Here is a 13,933-nt window from a genome sequence, read left to right as displayed (position 1 = left end):
TGGTCATTTATTAAACAGAAATACTCCTAAATTAGGAATATTTCTGGTGCAGATTTCAGCGCAAAGGTCTAAAACGCCAGTCTTAATAAATGTGCCCCCAGGTTCACATTTGGCACTTGAATAATTAATTCAGCTTTCTCAAGGCACAGCTCTGAACAATTGACTTGGTCCCTGCTGTTAATAACAAGAACCATGTTCACACTGCATTTGGACAATGGATTTCGTTTGTATTGTTAATCACAAGGATTGTGGCGATAGAGGGATCCAGATATTAAAATTATTGTAAGGAGCAACCCCTCCCTTTACATTCCTTTAGGGGGTCATCACCTCTTCCATATCCTTTCCAGAGACAGGTCAGGAGAGTGTAGCAATAACAACCACAAGGCCCCTTGCAGCGAGCGTGTCCGGATTAGATCCAGATGCGTTGCGGATGCGTTTAGTGAAAACTGCGTGATTTCGCATGCCAGTCCATTCAGTTTTGTTTGTGATCGCGTTCAGTTGTTATGTTTTTATTGCGCGGGTGCAATGCGATTTAATGCATTTTGCATGTGCGTGATTAAAAACTGAATGTTTACAAACAACATCACTTGCTTGCGGATGATTGCGATTTTCACGCAGCTCCATTCACTTCTATGGGGCCAGCGTTGTGGGAAAATCGCAGAATATTGAACATGCTGCGATTTTCACGCAACGCACAAGTGATGCGTGAAAACTAACGCACATGTACACAGCCCCATTAAAATGAATGGGTCCGGATTCCGTTTGGGCGCGATGCGTTCACATCACGCATTGCACACACGTGGAATACTCGCTCGTGTGAAAGGGGCCTACTTTCACACTGGCGTTTTGGCTTTCCGTTTGAGAGATCCGTCATGGGCTCTCACAAGCCGTCCAAAATGGGTCAGTTTTGCCCTAATGCATTCTTAATGGGAAAGGATCCGCTCAGGATGCATCAGTTTGCCTCCGTTCCATCTCCATTCCACTCTGGAGGCGGACACCAAAACGTTGCCTGCAGCGTTCTGCTATCCGCTTGACGAAACTGAGCCAAACGGATCCGTCCTGGCACACAATGTAAGTCAATGGGGACGGATCCGTTTTCTCTGACACAATCTGGCACAATAGAAACGGATCCGTCCTCCATTGACTTTCCATGGAGTTCATGACTGATCCGTCTTGGCTATTTTACAGATAATACAAACGGATCCATTCATGCATGCGGTTGTATTATTGTAACGGATCCGTTTTTGCAGATCCATGATGGATCCGTCCAAAACGCGAGTGTGAAAGTAGCCTAAGATGGAACAACTTCACAGAAACCAGAGACCCCTATCATAAAATGGGAAGATGTCACGTACCAGCGTTATACAGACCAGAACCATTAGAGGGGTCAGGAAAAGGCTAGTGTCCTTTCCACTGAGGTGGTACATGGAATCCAGACCAGTGTTTCATGCCTGTATTTGATTTCCCCACCTGTGCTGCATAATTATGACGAGGTATGCACCTTGTCATAAATTAGGCGAATCTATGGTAGTCTGTGTGCCTAGAGTGAAAAACAACTCCACTCCCTGAGTGGAGTAGGTTTTCGTCAATATTTGCGCCTATTTCCAGACGTAAAGCCTCATTCACACGTCAGTGTTTTGGTCACTGATTCCCATCAGTGATTGTCAGCCAAAACCAGGATTGGCTTCTCCACAGACATAAGGTATCAGGGAAAGATCTGCTCCTGTTCTGTGTTTAGAGCCTCATCTGGTTTTGGCTCACAATCACTGATGGAAATCACTGACCAAACACTGACGTGTGAATGAGGTATTATACTGTTAGTAAATTTGCAGGGGCCAATATCCTGGCCCCAGCTTCACCCCCTCACCTCCAGTGGAGAGAACAGCATAAAAACAACTGTGTGATAAAAAATTGCACGGGCATTTAAAAAATCACCAAAAGGGGTCTTGCAGCTTTTTTTTTACAACAAAAACTGACATAGCGCAGTTAATAAATTACCCCCCTTGGTATTTAAATAATTGATCAGGATTCACCGCTATTAAGAACTGTGTTCACACTCAAGTAACAAGAACTAAGTTCACACTTCTTGTTTGAATTACGGAAGCCTGACGGAATGTCTGCCGGCCCCATTAAGTATAATGGGGCCCGGAGGAGACCCGTATCCATTCCGGCACCCAGAGAAGCGTCTTATCTCTGGGCTAAGGAGGAAAATGACTAAACTGTTGCTGAGTGGTCTAAACCTTTGTTTTCAGATTAAAGTAAATTTTGCATTTCATTTGGAGTCTAGACTCTAGAGGAAGAATGGAGACACATACAATCTAAATTGCTTGAAGTCTAGTGTGGTTTCCACAGTCAGTGATGGTTTGGGGAGCCACCTCATCTGCTGGTGTTGATTTACTGTGTTATATCAAGTCCAAAGTCAGCACAGCCGTCTAGCAGGAAATTTTAGAGCACTTCATGCTTCCCTCTGCTGACAAGCTTTATGGAGATGCTGATTTAGTTTTCCAGCAGGACTTGGCCACTGACCACACTGGCACACTGGTTTAATAACCACGGTATCACCAGGCCTTTCTTTCTGGCGGAACGCCCCGGAACGGCGTTCCGCCACCTATTTTCTGCCGACTCGCCCCGCCCCCCTTTAGTTACTGCAGGGCCGGGCAGCTGCCCGGGGTGCTGTCAGAAGGGGGGCGCCGGCAGGGCACAGCAGGAGATGAGCGCTGCGCTTCCATTGTGGAAGCGCTCACTCATCTCCAAAGTCATCTCATCTGTATTGCCGTCCTCAGGGCGGCAATACAAATGTCTGTAATGCGGCAGGGCAGGGAGAGGTGTGTCCCCTCCCTGTTCCTCTGATAGGCTGCGAGAACTAGACAGGCAGCCTATCAGAGGCCGGTGCAGGCGGCAAGGGACACAGGACGGAAGAGGCCTGCATCGCATCATGGAGGAGGTAAGTATAAGTTTATATATATTTTTTTTTTATATGTAAAAATGACAATCCTGGCACATAAGGGGGGCTGCTGAGCTGGCACAGACATAAAGGGGGCTGCTGGGCTGGCACAGACATAAGGGGGGCTGCTGGCACATAGGGGATACTGGCTACTGGCACATAAGGGGGGCTGCTGGCACATAAGGGGGGCTACTGGCTACTGGCACATAAGGGGGGCTTCTGGCACATAAGGGGGGCTTCTGGCACAGACATAAGGGGGGCTGCTGGCACAGACATAAGGGGGGCTGCTGGCACATAAGGGGGGCTACTGGCTACTGGCACATAAGGGGGGCTACTGGCTACTGGCACATAAGGGGGGCTGCTGGCACACACATAAGGGGGCTTCTGGCACAGACATAAGGGGGGCTGCTGGGTTGGAACAGACATAAGGGGGGCTGCTGGCACATAAGGGGGTCTACTGGCTACTGGCACATAAGGGGGGCTGCTGGCACATAAGGGGGGCTTCTGGCACAGACAGGGGGGCTGCTGGCACAGACATAAGGGGGGCTGCTGGCACATAAGGGGGGCTACTGGCTACTGGCACATAAGGGATAAGGGGGGCTACTGGCACATAAGGGGTGCTACTGGCACATAAGGGGGGCTACTAGCACATAAGGGGGGCTACTGGCACATGATAGGAGGCTACTGGCACTTGATAGGGGGACTACTGGCACTTGATAGGGGGGCACTCAGGCTACTGGCACATGATGGTGGGGGGCTCTTATTACTGGCACATGATTGGGGGGCATCTATGGGGGCACATCTTACTGGCACATGATTGGGGGGCATCTATTGGGGCACTTATTACTGGCACGTTATTGGGTGGCACTATAGGGACATCTACAGAGGCTAAAAAGAAGGGGTATTTTATATGGGGGCGCTGTATAGGGGCATTTTATACTGGGAGGGCTACGCTGCCCATGTGTGGACAAGGGCGGCGGCGGCCGCGGGCGGGCACTGGCAGCCTGGCTGTCACGACCGTCACTGGCAATTTTACTTGCATCCCTGTTCTCTAAAGGGGCGGTTTTAGGGGGCGGTCCTAGGGGTGGGTAGGGGCATGGCCAAGGGAGGGGGGGTGAGTTCCACCACCTTTTCTCTGAGAAAAAAAAGCCCTGGGTATCACTATGTTTGAATGGCCAACACAAACTCGTCTGACCTATACCCCGTACAGAATCTATGGGGTATTGTCAAGAGGAAGATGAGGGACACCAGACCTAACAATGCAGACGAGCTGAAGGCCACTGTCAAAGCAACCTGGGCTTCCATAACACCTCAGCACAAGCTGAACATAACCACGCCGCATTGATGCAGTAATTCATGCAAAAGCAGCCCTGACCAAGAACTGAGTGCATATATTGTACATACTTTTCAGGAGGCTAACATTTCTGTATTAAAAATCTTTTTTTTTTTCAATTGATCTAACAGAATATTCAATTTTTTTTTGGAGATACTGACTTTTGGGTTTTAATTAGCTATAAGCCATAATAATCAACATTAAAAGAAATAAACACTTGAAATACATCACCGTGTGTAAATAATCTATATATGAGTTTCACTTTTTGAAATCAATTACTGAAGTGAATTAAGTTTTCGATGATATTGCAATTTATAGAGATGAATCAGTATATTCCACACTAAAGGTTAATAAAGGAACACATGAGAGACTGAGGCAGGTGAATTACATATGCAATTAACTACTCTGCGAGTATAGGAAAGAGCATCTGTTAGATATTTTAAAACATGAAACATTGTGCCAAACACTCTGCCATGAGTAAGAACACCGAAGCTGTCCGAAACAAGTAGCCATTGTTTGGATCTTTTTGCAACCACTTGTTATGTATGGATTTTTTTGAATAAAGGCTTTATGGATTCTGAGATGCTGGACTATTTTCTACTTTAGTTTTTAAGTTTACATGTGGAGACCACGCAGCACAGATTCTAGGAGCACAAGGAAGGCTGAGCTGGCTACAAACTTTTTTTTATCTATAGCTTCCTACCTAGCCTAGCTTTGTCTTCTTACACGTCTATTATATATTCATTGACCGAAATGTCAGATTGCTGCAAAACTTGGCATGGAGTTATGTCTCAGGCAGATATGTAAATGATTACAGGTGTGGTCCCCTTAGACACTGGATCTTTACACAACAGGGTGTAAAAGTGCCTTCACTGCTGCCCTATAAAAAGGCTCTCAGATGCTACTTTTGGGTTTTGTACCTCCTTAAACATGCCTTTATGATGCTCTCAAAAACAATTTGCCCAGTTGACAAACTTTGAGAGGAGGTGTATCATTGGAATGAGAGAAGCAGGATGGTCATTTCGACTACTAGTAGCTGCTGGTAGGTGTAGGGGGCAGTGATTACATGAGGGCGCACACACACGCAAAAAGGTTCTAGACCACTAGTAGAGAGGATCATTTGATCTGCGAACAAACACGAGCAGCTCCCACAGTTTTCTGGTCAACCATCCAGACACAGGTGCACCTTCATTACACAACCCTAGTCTCCGCCCAGACCATTTCAAGGAGATTAGTAGAAGGAAATCTGGCATCACAGAGCCCCTTATGTGTCAGGCACCATCGCCTTCATTTGCAGTGGTGTCGTGAACAAAAAAACTTGACTGCTATGGATTGAAGCCATATCATCTTTAGCAACAAACCCACATTCTGTTTGGGATCCGACAATGGATGGTTTTGAGTGTGGAAGCCTGATGGTGAGAGAGCCAATCCTGCCTTTGCTGTGAAGCAAAACATTGCCCCAGAACTAAAGGCCTGAGGTCCCTTCACAAAACTAAGGGCCTGCGCTCCCTTCAGAATTTCTTCTGCACAAAAGTATGATCAATATTACCTACTATGCAGGGAACTGGAGCCCAACTCATAAAAAAAAAATGCCCTTGTCACTGTCTCTCTCTTGACAGGGGTCAGAAGATCTAAGAGACTGGCTGCACGTGATGTGATCTGACAGCCTCTTTGATTTTACTTGTTTCTGTGTTGTTGCTGGCTATGACCACACCTCTTGTCTCAGGTGTAGCTTAAGTGGTCATTCCAACTCCTCTATTTAGTCTGGTCTCACCCATCAAGCTATGCAGTTGATAGCTCCTTTCTGGTTTTGGAAATGCTGGTGTTTGGTTCTCCACTGAGTTCCTGCTCGTCTGCATACTTCGGAGTTAAGTGTATTTTCCTATTTTCTAGTTTGTTGTATTCCCCTATCTTTTGGTATTAGGCCTGAGGAAGTCTCCTGTTCCTTCAGCTGGGAAGGAACAGGTCATATTTTGTCCTGACACTATCTCCAGGGCTCTTTAGGGTCAGATAGGGCTCTAGGTTCCGGCGTATGAACATTCCTACCATCGAGGTCTGTTCATACTGATAGTAGTCAGGGTTCGGTCTAGGGATTCACTAGGTGGTGACCTTTCCCCTTTCCTAGTTTCCAGGCCTAGTACCTTTTCCCTTCCCTCCTGTGTTCAGTGTGGAGTTTACTACCCACACCGCGCCAGGACAGCCCTTTAGTTATCAATCACCTGTTTTCACAAGTTACGGCATCGGAAGTGTACAGCTCCATCAACTTTGTAGTGATGATGATGATTCAATTCTGAGACAGGAATGAACTGAGTTGAACCGCAGGTTGGAAATGACCAGGGAACCTGAGGGAAGGACAGAGAAATTTGATCTGAGACAGAAGAGTAAGTTGATAACTTGGAAAGGAGGGAACAAGTATCTCTGGGATGGGAGATGATAACTGAGGGGAGAGAGAGGTAATTCTGGGCAAGGGAGAGATTAAAGGGTTATTCCCATCACAACCTTTTATGGCTGAGATAGGAATAACCTGAGTATGCACTGGCCAGGGGAAAGTGGAGTTATGGAAATGGCTGAGTCAGCTGCACTCTGCTGTTTTCATAACTCCCAGAGCAATTAATAGAAGCTACAGAAACAATGTACTACAGCAGGCTATCTTGTTTCTGTAACTCCTTAGTTACCCAAAATAATGTAACTTGCTGTGCTTAAGCTGTTTGCATAGCTCTCATTCACTCCTACGGAAGTTTTGGACATAATGGAGCACAGCTGGGTTGAATGTTTCTGTAACTCTAGCCATCCCAGCTGTCACTAACTCTGGTTATTCTATCTCAGCCATGAAAGACTCAGATGATGGTGAGTATACAACTTGGCACAGTTTTGTTGTTTTGGTACCTTCAGGTTTTAAAGGTCAGTGCTGGCAACAGATTGAATATGCAGGGAAACATGTAAGGGTGCTGGCATGCATTCAGGATGCAGTTGTCAACTTGCCCAGTTTAGCAGCCTCATTAAACCATGGTGTTCTGCATAGTGGGAATGATTTAATTAATTTCAGCTAGCCACAATAAAAAACTGCATTGTGAATGCATGTCAGAACTGCACTGCGTGCCAGCACCCTAACAGTTTTTAGTCAATTATATAAGACGAGTAGGGAGGCAGCAGCTGAAGCAGGGAGAACAGAGGCAGTCTCCCAAGTCTCTGTCTCTACATCTTCACCAAGTACCCTTGAGGGAGCAAACTGGGCAATTGCCCAGGTCCCCCATCCTCAAATCCTGCTTTAGTAGTACTGTTCAGCTGCTTGTCTGTGGAAGTAGGCAGGGTGCTGGAAAACAGTAACAGCAGGTGGAAACTGCAATGTCTGGTGGGCCGGTCAAATATACCTCTGATTAGTTACTATAAGAACTAGCCCTACACACAAAGTCCTCACACTGACTTACCGGGTAGAGCTAAACACAGCCTATTGGTCCAGTGTTGGCTCAGCCTCCACCTTTTGCCGTCTGTTGTAGTTCCCGCTCCTTCTACACATCACAGCAGCCATCTAGCTTGAGCAGGCCATGCTGATGCTGGTGGTGATTTAAAGCGGTTATCCAGGAAAAGATGTTTATGACTTATCCTCAGGATAGGTCATCAGTATCAGATATGGTGGGTGTGATACCCGGGACCCCCTCCGATCAGCTGTTAAAAGAGGCCTTGAGTGCAGAAGCCTCTTCCTAGGCCAGGGACATCACTGGACATTGGTCACATGGCCTAGATGCCACACAGCATGCAGTCAATAGCTTCAGTGAGCGCAGCGGGTCCCTGAAACAGCTGATCGGTGGGGATGCTGGGACTTGGACTCCCGCTGATGTGATGATGTATGCTGAGGATAGATCATCATTATCTTTTCCAGGATAACTCCTTTAAATGTAAAGAGACAACTCACTGCTCACTGGCTGGAAGAAGCTGGGGATATCTGTCTCTCATACAACATATTAGGTAGGAATCTGAACTGGTCATGATTAATAGCCAGTGCACCAGACTGCAGAAACTCCATTCCTATGCAATGATCGGGATTTGAGGGGTGTTGTCTCTCCTTATGGAGAGTGCCTTATTAGCACTTAACAAGCTCTGCCTCTGATGCCACCAGATGTAAGGCAGCTATCCTGTAAGTCAATAAGTCAATGCAACCATCCTGAAACAGCTGTCTGCAGATAAGGTGCTGGCTTATTTAATATCTGATTCATGTCTTAAGGCCTATTTAAAGGGTTGAACACTGACTCATAGGATAGCTGCCTTACATCTGGTGGCATTAGAGGCAGAGCTGGTTAAGAGCTCATTTGCATCCCTTTCTTTACATTGTTCCAGAGGAGCATGTATGGCCTATAAGTCTCCTTTCCTCGCTAGTACCGTCCCACTCCAGCAGCTCGCTGAGATAGTTACTGATAACGGTGTATTGAACTACCAAATGCTTGCTTCAGAGCATCAGAACTTACACAGCACAGTTCTGATTGTTGAATGTTTGGTGCAATACACAGAATTATACAATAATAGCACCCAGACTCGGACTAGCCCACAGGGCAACAAGTGAATCCCTTGGTGGGCCCCTGAGCAAGGAGTGCCCCTACTCCCCCACCCCCTAACCAAGAGGCACAAGTGACAATAGACTGACTGCATTACTTATAGACAGGCACCATTCCAACCAGCCTATGCATCCATATAAAAAGCTGGATAGATTATTTAACAAACTACCAAGTTTATTATTGTAGATGCCTCAGATGGCTGAGATGATTTGCAAGTATAGAGGCAGACCAGTCAGCGTCCTCTGTCCCCAAGGACCTTCCTTCTACTGGCTACAAAGGAGTGGCATGCAGCATAGTGTAGTAATTATGCTTCACATGAGATTTTTGGAGATCCCCATATTTTGGCAAAATGGATGTCTAGAAAGCCCCCTAGAAAAGAATACAAATCAATAGGATATACCACATATGTCTCATAGCTGCAAGTCCCACCTTTGCGACCTGTACGTATCTCTACAATGGAGCCCGCAAAGTGAAGGAGAGGAGACCTAGCAATACGCCACCAATGCTTCAGATGATACAACCCCTTTAATGTGCTTGAGACTGTAAAAGTATAAACTGCTAGTAGTGCTTAGTGAATGATCACACAACCAATGATCTCCCATGCACAGCAGCCAACGACAACCTTGGCTGAACTATGGATTCAAGCTGAAATAGCTTGAAATGAGATACCAGAGGAAGATATCCAGCATCTGTATGACCATTATCAAGCCAGAGTGACAGCCTGTATCTTAGCAAGGGGTGATGCTATCCAGTATTAACCACCTCAGCCCCTATGGCTTAAACACCCTGAAAGACCAGCCACTTTTTACACTTCTGACCTACACTACTTTCACCGTTTATTGCTCGGTCATGCAACTTACCACCCAAATGAATTTTACCTCCTTTTCTTCTCACTAATAGAGCTTTCATTTGGTGGTATTTCATTGCTGCTGACATTTTTACTTTTTTTGTTATTAATCGAAATTTAACGATTTTTTTGCAAAAAAATGACATTTTTCACTTTCAGTTGAAAAAACGACATCCATATATAAATTTTGCTCTAAATTTATTGTTCTACATGTCTTTGATAAAAAAAAAAATGTTTGGGTAAAAAAAAAAATGGTTTGGGTAAAAGTTATAGCGTTTACAAACTATGGTACAAAAATGTGAATTTCCGCTTTTTGAAGCAGCTCTGACTTTCTGAGCACCTGTCATGTTTCCTGAGGTTCTACAATGCCCAGACAGTACAAACACACCACAAATGACCCCATTTCGGAAAGTAGACACCCTAAGGTATTCGCTGATGGGCATAGTGAGTTCATAGAACTTTTTATTTTTTGTCACAAGTTAGCGGAAAATGATGATTTTTTTATTTATTTATTTTTTTCTTACAAAGTCTCATATTCCACTAACTTGTGACAAAAAATAAAAACTTCCATGAACTCACTATGCCCATCAGCGAATACCTTGGGGTGTCTTCTTTCCAAAATGGGGTCACTTGTGGGGTAGTTATACTGCCCTGGCATTCTAGGGGCCCAAATGTGTGGTAAGGAGTTTGAAATCAAATTCTGTAAAAAATGCCCTGTGAAATCCGAAAGGTGCTCTTTGGAATGTGGGCCCCTTTGCCCATCTAGGCTGCAAAAAAGTGTCACACATGTGGTATCTCCGTACTCAGGAGAAGTTGGGGAATGTGTTTTGGGGTGTCATTTTACATATACCCATGCTGGGTGAGAGAAATATCTTGGCAAAAGACAACTTGGTATAAAAAAATGGGAAAAGTTGTCTTTTGCCAAGATATTTCTCTCACCCAGCATGGGTATATGTAAAATGACACCCCAAAACACATTCCCCAACTTCTCCTGAATACAGAGATACCAGATGTGTGACACTTTTTTGCAGCTTAGGTGGGCAAAGGGGCCCACATTCCAAAGAGCACCTTTCGGATTTTACAGGTCATTTTTTACAGAATTTGATTTCAAACTCCTTACCACACATTTGGGCCCCTAGAATGCCAGGGCAGTATAACTACCCCACAAGTGACCCCATTTTGGAAAGAAGACACCCCAAGGTATTCCGTGACGGGCATGGCGAGTTCCTAGAATTTTTTATTTTTTGTCACAAGTTAGTGGAATATGATGATTTATTTATTTATCTGGGTGAGATAAATATCTTGGTCAAATGCCAACTTTGTATAAAAAAATTGGAAAAGTTGTCTTTTGCCAAGATATTCCTCTCACCCAGCATGGGTATATGTAAAATGACACCCCAAAACACATTCCCCAACTTCTCCTGAGTACGGAGATACCACATGTGTGACACTTTTTTGCAGCCTAGGTGGGCAAAGGGGCCCATATTCCAAAGAGCACCTTTCGGATTTCACTGGTCATTTTTTACACATTTTTATTTCAAACTTCTTACCACACATTTGGGCCCCTAGAATGCCAGGGCAGTATAACTACCCCACAAGTGACCCCATTTTGGAAAGAAGACACCCCCAGGTATTTCGTGATGGGCATAGTGAGTTCATGGAAGTTTTTATTTTTTGTCACAAGTTAGTGGAATATGAGACTTTGTAAGAAAAAAAAAAAAATCATCATTTTCCGCTAACTTGTGACAAAAAATATAAAATTCTAGGAACTCGCCATGCCCCTCACGGAATACCTTGGGGTGTCTTCTTTCCAAAATGGGGTCACTTGTGGGGTAGTTATACTGCCCTGGCATTTTCCAGGGGCCCTAATGTGTGGTAAGTAGGTAAATGACCTGTGAAATCCGAAAGGTGCTCTTTGGAATGTGGGCCCCTTTGCCCACCTAGGCTGCAAAAAAGTGTCACACATGTGGTATCGCCGTATTCAGGAGAAGTTGGGCAATGTGTTTTGGGGTGTCTTTTTACAAATACTCATGCTGGGTGAGAGAAATATCTCGGCAAAAGACAACTTTTCCCATTTTTTTATACAAAGTTGGCATTTGACCAAGATATTTATCTCACCCATATGTAAAATGACACCCCAAAACACATTGCCCAACTTCTCCTGAGTACGGCGATACCAGATGTGTGACACTTTTTTGCAGCCTAGATGCGCAAAGGGGCCCACATTCCTTTTATGAGGGCATTTTTAGACATTTGGATCCCAGACTTCTTCTCACGCTTTAGGGCCCCTAGAATGCCAGGGCAGTATAAATACCCCACATGTGACCCCATTTTGGAAAGAAGACACCCCAAGGTATTCAATGAGGGGCATGGCGAGTTCATAGAAATATTTTTTTTTGGCACAAGTTAGCGGAAATTGATTTTATTTATTTTTTTCTCACAAAGTCTCCCTTTCCGCTAACTTGGGACAAAAATTTCGATCTTTTATGGACTCAATATGCCCCTCACGGAATACCTTGGGGTGTCTTCTTTCCGAAATGGGGTCACATGTGGGGTATTTATACTGCCCTGGCATTCTAGGGGCCCTAAAGCGTGAGAAGAAGTCTGGAATATAAATCTCTAAAAAAATTTACGCATTTGGATTCCGTGAGGGGTATGGTGAGTTCATGTGAGATTTTATTTTTTGACACAAGTTAGTGGAATATGAGACTTTGTAAGAAAAAAAAAAAAATTTCCGCTAACTTGGGCCAAAAAAATGTCTGAATGGAGCCTTACAGGGGGGTGATCAATGACAGGGGGGTGATCAATGACAGGGGGTGATCAATGACAGGGGGGTGATCAGGGAGTCTATATGGGGTGATCACCCCCCTGTCATTGATCACCCCCCTATAAGGCTCCATTCAGATGTCCGTATGTGTTTTGCGGATCCGATCCATGTATCCGTGGATCCGTAAAAATCATACGGACATCTGAATGCAGCCTGACAGGGGGGGTGATCAATGACAGGGGGGGTGATCAATGACAGGGGAGGTGATCAATGACAGGGGGGGTGATCAATGACAGGGGGGTGATCAGGGAGTCTATATGGGGTGATCACCCCCCCCCCCGGAAGGCTCCAGGGAGACGCCTGTATGTGTTTTGCGGATCCGATCCATCTATCAGTGGATCCGTAAAAATCATGCGGACGTCAGAATGGAGCTTTACAGGGGTGTAATCAATGACAGGGGGGTGATCAGGGAGTCTATATGGGGTGATCACCACAGTCATTGATCACGCCCCTGTAAGGCTCCATTCAGACGTCCGTATGCGTTTTGCGGATCCGATCCATCTATCAGTGGATCCGTAAAAATCATGCGGACATCTGAATGGAGCTTTACAGGGGGGTGATCAATGACAGGGGGGTAATCAATGACAGGAAGGTGATCAGGGAGTCTATATGGGGTGATCACCACAGTCATTGATCACGCCCCTGTAAGGCTCCATTCAGACGTCCATATGCGTTTTTTCGGATCCGATCCATCTATCAGTGGATCCGTAAAAATCATGCGGACGTCTGAATGGAGCTTTACAGGGGGGTGATCAATGACAGGGGGGTAATCAATGACAGGGGGGTGATCAGGGAGTCTATATGGGGTGATCAGGGCAGGCTGGAGATCCACTCGCTTACCTTCCGATCCTGTGAACGCGCGCGCCTGTGTGCGCGCGTTCACAGGAAATCTCGCGTCTCGCGAGAGGACGCGCCGGCGCGTCCACTCGGAATGAATCAACCACCTCCAGGACGCGTCTGTGCGTACAGCGGTCCGGAGGTGGTTAATGTGACCCTGCCTTAATATATATCCTGTTGCAGATTCCAAAATAAAGGGTCCACCACTAGTGTTGAGCGAACTTGTGTTTTAAGTTCGGCGTCTAAAGTTCGGGTTATCAAAGTATCCCGTTATGGATTCTGCTACCATGGACCATAACGGAATTTAGAATCCGTAACGGGATACTTCGATAACCTGAACTCGAACTTTAGACGTCGAACTTAAAACACAAGTTCGCTCAACACTATCCACCACCCTGATTGTGTGATCATTAACCAAACACCACTAGCAGTTTATACTTAGCTCAAATGCATTAAGTTTTCCAGGTGTTCTTTATTCATTTTTTTGTTATTGTTGTATACAGGGCCGCTGATAGAAATCATGGGGCCCTGTACAGCATACATGACGGGGCCCCCTTCAGCTCCACCCCCTGATCCCTCCTTCAGCCACACCCCT

The sequence above is a fragment of the Bufo bufo genome, chromosome 2, assembly GCF_905171765.1.
Source record: "Bufo bufo chromosome 2, aBufBuf1.1, whole genome shotgun sequence".
NCBI classification, from domain to species: Eukaryota; Metazoa; Chordata; class Amphibia; order Anura; family Bufonidae; genus Bufo; species Bufo bufo.
Note: the sequence above shows the minus strand (reverse complement) of the source record.